Consider the following 7025-nt stretch of genomic DNA (forward strand, 5'->3'; position numbering starts at 1 on the left):
GGTTGTGAAGGCTAGGACTATAACAGGGTTTAAAAGAGAACTAGATAAATTCATGGAGGTTAAGTCCATTAATTGCTATTAGCCAGGATGGGTAAGGAATTGTGTCCCTAGCCTCTGTTTGTCAGAGGGTGGAGATGGATGGCAGGAGAGAGATCACTTGATCATTACCTGTTAGGTTCACTCCCTCAGGGGCACCTGGCATTGGCCACTGTTGGCAGACAGGATACTGGGCTGGATGGACCTTTGGTCTGACCCAGTATGGCCATTCTTATGTTCTTATGTACATGATGGAGGTTAGAAAATGTAGGAATAAAGCGAGGATTGCTAATAGTCAAACTGAGTTATCTCTTGCCAAGATAATGCAAATAAAGAATAGGTTGTTTTAGTTATATGAATAAAAAGAGACTAAGGAGGATGAGGTTGAACCACTATGCAGTGTGGATAGGAAGGAGATTAAAGATAATCTAGGTATGGCCCAAAAACTAAATGAATACTTTGCCTTGGTTTTCCATAAGTAAGATCATATGGAATATATGCATGAAGGCAGTGTAGCTGCTGGAAATGAGTGTCAAGAAATGGAAATTACCACATCTGAGGTGGAAGAAAAACTTAGGGTACGTCTACACTACAGGATTAATCCGAATTTACAGAATTTGATTTTTGGCAACTGATTGTATAAAGTCGAGTGTATGCGGCCATACTAAGCATATTAATTCGGCGGTGTGCGTCCATGTACCGAGGCTAGTGTCGACTTCCAGAGCATTGCACTGTGGGTAGCTATCCCATAGCTCCTGCAGTCTCCTCCGCCCATTGGAATTCTGGGTTGAGATCCCAATGCCTGATGGGGCCAAAAACATTGTTGTGGGTGGTTCTGGGTACATCCTCCCTCTCCCTCCAGGAAAGCAACGGCAGACAACGGTTTCGCACCTTTTTTCCTGGGTGAACAGTGCAGACGCCATACCACGGCAAGCATGGAGCCCGCTCAGCTCAAGACAGCAGTCATGAACATTGTAAACACCTCATGCGTTATTGTGCAGTTTATGCTGAACCAGAACCTGCAAAACCAGGCGAGGAGGAGTAGGCTATGGCAGCGCGGCGACGAGAGTGATGAGGACATGGACATGGACACAGAATTCTCTCAAACTGCGGGCCCGGCGCTTTGGAGATCATGTTTTAATGGGGCAGGTTCTAGCCATGAAACGCCAATTCTGGGCCCATGAAACAAGCACAGACTGGTGGGACCGAATAGTGTTGCAGGTGTGGGACGATTCCCAGTGGCTGCGAAACTTTTGTATGCATAAGAGCACTTTCATGGAACTTTGTGACTTGCTTTCCCCTGCCCTGAAGTGCCAGAATACCAAGATGAGAGCAGCCCTCACAGTTGAGAAGCAAGTGGCGATAGCCCTCTGGAAGCTTGCAACGCCAGACAGCTACCGGTCAGTCGGGAATCAATTTGGAGTGGGCAAATCTACTGTGGGGGCTGCTGTCATGCAAGTAGCCAAAGCAATCACTGAGCTGCTGCTACGAAAGGTAGTGACTCTGGGAAATGTGCAGGTCATAGTGGATGGCTTTGCTGCAATGGGATTCCCTAACTGAGGTGGGGCGATAGATGGAACCCATATCCCTATCTTGGCACCGGAGCTCCAGGGCAGCCAGTACCTTCCGTTTCCTTCTTTGGTTTTCTGGTAGGCTTGTCTGAGCTCCTTAACTTTCACGCGGCACTGTAGTGAGACCCTATTGTGGCCTCTCTCCATCATGCCCTTCAAATGTTTTGGCATTTCGTCTTTTGGAACATCGTTCTGCTAGCACGGAATCCTCTCCCCATATAGTGATCAGATCCAGTACCTCCCGTACGGTCCATACTGGTGCTCTTTTTCGATTCTCGGACTGCATGGTTACCTGTGCTGATGAGCTCTGCATGGTCATCTGTGTTCTCCACGCTGGGCAAACAGGAAATGAAATTCAAAAGTTCGTGGGGCTTTTTCTGTCTACCTGGCCAGTGCCGCGTGAAAGTTAAGGAGCTCAGACAAGCCTACCAGAAAACCGCAGACATGCCGCTTCTACGCTGAGCTGCATGCAATTCTCGGGGGGGCCGCCACCACTACCCCACCTCTGACCGTGGATTCTGAGCAGGGGGTAATCTCAGCCATGCCTGAGGATTCTGCAGATGGGGAAGATGAGGAGGAGGGGGATGACGACGAGCTTGCGGAGAGCACACAGCTCTCCGTTCTCCACAACCGCCTTCTTCTTGCTAGATTAGTGGTTTTCAACCTTTTCCATGTGCAGACCCCCTAAAAAAAACTGAATGGAGGTGCAGACCTCTTTTGAAATCTTAGGCATAGTCTGTAAATACCAGAGAGGGTGAAGAGATATTTAAAGTAAAGGACAATGTTGGCACAAGAAAAAATGAGTAAAAAGTGGCCATGAACAAAATCAGGCTGGAAATTAGAAGAAGACTTCTAATCATCAGAGGGGTGAGGATCTGGAACAGCCTTCCCAAAAGCAGTTGTGGGAACAAACAACTTAGTCTTAAGAGAGAGCAGGACAAACTTATGAGAGCAACTGTATGATGGGTTTGCTTGTGATGGTAGGGGGCAGGGCTCAACAGCCCTGGCATTCCCTTTTGGTTTGTCTTATGTTACTAAAGCTCATACTTCAGGGTTTCAGATGGCCATCAGCAAGGGTCAGAAAGGGATGTTTTTCCTCCCCAATGTATTCTGGGACAACTTTTTAAAATCTCCTTCCTCAAAGCATCACAGATGGTCATAGTTGCAGATGGGAAAGTTGATGGGGTGGGCCAGGGCTCTGAGGTGGCACGAGCATGCTCTTTATCTCAGATGCCTGGCTGGCTGGGTCTTACTCACATGTTTTTTGTTTTGCCTTCGTCTGCAGTGTGTGGGTGCGGGTCACTTGCCAGGAATATCTGGGTAGATCTCACTTAATCATTTCCCTTGCATTGCAAGGGAGGGGCCCTCAAGCAGTGGTGCACCTCTGTCCCTCCTGTTCACTGCTTGTGGCACATAATAGTCTAGTCTCCTGTGGGTTGTAACACTTTGATCTTATTTTGGATGTTGGTGCTAGTGTGCAAGTGTTGTGTGCGGGTGGCCTGTGATACACAGGCAATCAGATTAGTTGGTCTAGTGTGACTCTGACTTTCCATTACACAGGGAGAAAGAGAGAAAGAGGCAGACTGTGAACAAAATAGCTTTTGCAGACTCAGATTTCTGACTTGAATCTCTAATTCTAGACCTGAAGTGAAACCCTGGGCAGAATCAATGGTAGTGACTAGTAGGGTGTGTATTTTTGGAACTCTTAAGAGGAAAATTTACTGTCCAGGCCTGAAACAACCATTGGCAGAAGAGAGTGAAAAACTTAGATATGCAGAATCAAAACCAGAACCAGTCAACTGAAAAGACTCCAGCAGGGAGCTTTCAGAAGGAATCGTTTCCAAAAGACTTGGGTTAATTACTTATGACTCTGAGTTACCAGGCATGAAAAGTTGGAGTTGGTTCTTTTAGTTACCTACAATTTGTAATATTACCTTTTAAACTGTTAATTTTAATGGCTATTTTTATTTTTGGGATGAAGGGGGAATCGTGGTGGTTGCTATTAGTCTTTAGCAATAGTTACTAAATCATGGTATTTGAAATAGTACAATATTCCCGTAAATGTAGGATAGAAGATAATTGTGGGTAAATATTGTTTGTTTTATTTTTTAAGAGCTCTCTCCTGGCATCTTAGAGTGGCTACATTAGAGAGAGTACAATGGCACAGCTGCATTGGTCCAGATGTGCCGGTGTAAGGTCTCTGGTGTAGCCATGCCCTTAGTCCCAGGGGTGAAAGTAATTTAATGGACTGACTGGTATGCAGGGCAGCCGGGATCCTGGGCAAGGTGTGGGGGGGGGCTGGAAGCGGGGGGGCCCGGAAGCGGGGGGGCCTGGATGGAATGGGGCAGGGCTGGGGCCAGACTCCCCCAGCCAGCCTTTCAGCACTGCTCGGCCTGCACCACCCGAGGTCTGGCGGCGATTTAAAGGGCCCGGGGCTCTGGCCGTTAATGTGGTAGCAGCAGCAGCGGCCGGGACCTCCGGGCCCTTTAAATCACTGCCATGGTGACCATGGTAGCTGCGATGGTGGCTGGGAGCCAGGGCAGGCTCCAGGCACCAGCTAAGGAAGCAGGTGCTTGGGGCGGCCAATACAAAGGGGCGGCCCATCCGGTATTGGGGCGGCACCTCCTGGTCTTTGGCGAGAATCCGGCGTCAGGTCCCTCAGTCCCACTCTTCCTCTTTGAGCTGCCGCTGAAGTGCCACTGAAGAGGAAGAGAGGGATCGAAGGACCCACCGCCGAATCAAGCGGTGCCATTGAACTGCTGCCAAAGTGCCGCCTTTTTTTTAAAATTTTTTAATTTTTTTGCGCCGCTTGGGGCGGCAGAAAAGCTGGAGCCGGCCCTACTGGGAGCCCAGGGGCTCCAGCAGCAATTTAAAGGGCCAGGGGCTCCAGGTGCTGCTGGAAGCCCTTGGCCATTTTAATCGCTGGGCCCCGGGGCAGCTGCCCCTTCCCTCCTCCCCTCACCTCCATCAGCAGCCCTGCCGGTATGGTTAGTTGTGTACCGGCAGCCACTTTCTTACCGGTATGCTGGACTGGACTGGCTTACTTTCACTGCTGCTTAGTCCCCACCTTCCCCTCGCCTCACTGATTCTTGTCTGGCTGAATTTGGATGGCCATTTTAATTAGATTTATCACTCTGGATACGGTTGTTGCCATCTAGGCAATGTCTTGTCTGAGCCTAACCTACACAACACATGCTAGGGAAATGTGTTAGATGGCAGGGTTCTAGCCTGTTGTACTGATGTTACACTTGCAACTGGTCTTAAAATCAGGACTCTTCACACAACTTATTGTATTCAGTTGTTATGTTTGTATAGGAACTCCATTTCCTTCAATGGAGTTACAGTAGTGTGAAAACTGAATCAGGTTAATAGCATGTAGTGCTAGTTTCGGTTCCTACCGATGCCAGTTTTACTTCTTTGCCAATCTCTTGTTCAAGAATTACTCTTCTTGTAATGAGGTTTTATCAGGAGATTAAGGATATTTCCCGTCCCCAACCATCTTAGGCTGGGCCTTCCATGCACCACAGTTGAGGAAAGAAATAACTCAAATAACAGTTGTTACTGAAGTATTTGGGAGTCTGTCAAAAAGGGCTGGTTTAAATGGTATTACCACATATGCCACCATTTGCTCACTATTAGTGAGTGACTTGGTTAATGCATGAGAAGGATGGTATCTTTATGTTCAATTGTCTGTTCTAAAACAGGCCTGTTGTTGTTCCTCTACAATGCTGGACATATTTTCAAGAGCTGTCATGAGTAAAATCTGGCTTACTAAGCAGAACTAGTGATTTACTTACAGGAGGGAAGTTAGAATGGCAAGAGAGCTCCTGTACAAGTGGAGCAAAGGCATAGTGAGAAGCTGTTTGTCTGAAGGGTCCTGTTAAGAACAGCTACAAGAATCACATTGAACATCAGGCTACGGTCTAACACACTGTTACATGGTGTTTTCTGTAGTTTGGCTCAGACAAGACAGTCTGTATGATAATCAGCTGTTTAAACAAATCAAATGGAATATATGCCATACTTACACATATTAATTTAAACCATTAGTACCCTTCCCTTTGTTATTGTATGGTAATGACTTGGTCCTATGGATGTAGAGTAGCCATTTAGAGGTACATTCTTAAAGCAGCATAAAGTACAATTCAAATCTTGTTAGGCAATAAAGGGCTTTATACATAGATCTTGAACAGACAACTTCAGGAGATCATGTCTCCAATGGTCATGTAGTGTAGTTTAGTAAGAACAGCAAGCCAAGTAGCTCACAATAGCCATCATTTCTCCTTGCTGTATCTTTACTAAAATAACCTGAGATTCAAGATGGTCTGTTTGGGAAAGGATTTTTGGTATTCTGCATGTAGCTTTATTCTATTGCCAGCAAATATCAAAATATATTATTTACTCTTGCTGTTAGATTTCCAGAGTTGAGATAACATAGATGAAAAACTGGTTATCTCATCTTGGATACATTTCATTCCAGCCATTAAGGGACCCATATGTGGATTCTTCTCCTTGAAGGAATATTTCTGTATGATTTCTTTATACCTTTAGACATTGTCATTGTCCATTTGTGGTACACGGCAGGCCCTGCTCACTCCAGAGATTCGTTTTACATTGTTGTATGTTTGTGTAACAGGTCGTGCTCACCACCACGGCGCCTCCTGCTGGTTGGTCCGGGAATTAGCTCTGTCCTAGCCATGGAGCGCCCTCTGCAGGTGGTGTCCCGCCCATTGCTCTGCTCTCCAGGGCTGTCTGGGACCCGCGTTGCTCCCTGGCTTGCGGTGGCATCTTCTGGTCATAGCCCTCCAGCTTTGCCCCTGCTCTGTTCTCCCCCTTTCTGAGGGTGTATCAGCAGTCCTCAATCTGCACCTGCCTTCGTGGCCAACTGCAGCCCCAAAGTCTAGCCCCTTGCTTCAGGGGCAAGTCACAGTCTGTATCAGGCCATGCTCCTCCACAGCCAGGTGCAGTGTAAGGGGTGGCGGGGAAGACCCAGGCCGGCCCATTACTCTGGGTCCTGGCCCAGGGACCATCTGATGGCAGCCATGTCCTGCCCTCCTCCTCTCCCCTCTACTGTTCACGGTCCCTGGGCCACTTCCCCTTTAGCCCTTGCACCTTCTCGGCCCTTTCTTTCAGGGGCCTCAGCCTGGCAGGTATCAGGCTGGAGCTTTCCCTCTGCTCCCCTGAGCCTGCCCAGTGCTGCTCTATCTAGGGTGCTATCCCTGGGAGCCAGTCCTCGTCCCTTGCCTGTCAGGGAGAGACTCTCATCTCTTCTGCTTTGCAGCCTTTATATAGGGCCCAGCCAGGCCCTCATGGCCTGCTTCTAAGCCTTCTATGATTGGACGTGTTCTGTGCAGCTGCTCCAAGGGCTGCTATTAACCATTTGTCTGCCAAAGTGGGGCAACTGCCCCACTACAGTTT

Source organism: Terrapene carolina, unplaced genomic scaffold (genome assembly GCF_002925995.2).
Source record: "Terrapene carolina triunguis isolate 2854851 unplaced genomic scaffold, T_m_triunguis-2.0 Scaffold58, whole genome shotgun sequence".
NCBI classification, from domain to species: domain Eukaryota; kingdom Metazoa; phylum Chordata; order Testudines; family Emydidae; genus Terrapene; species Terrapene triunguis.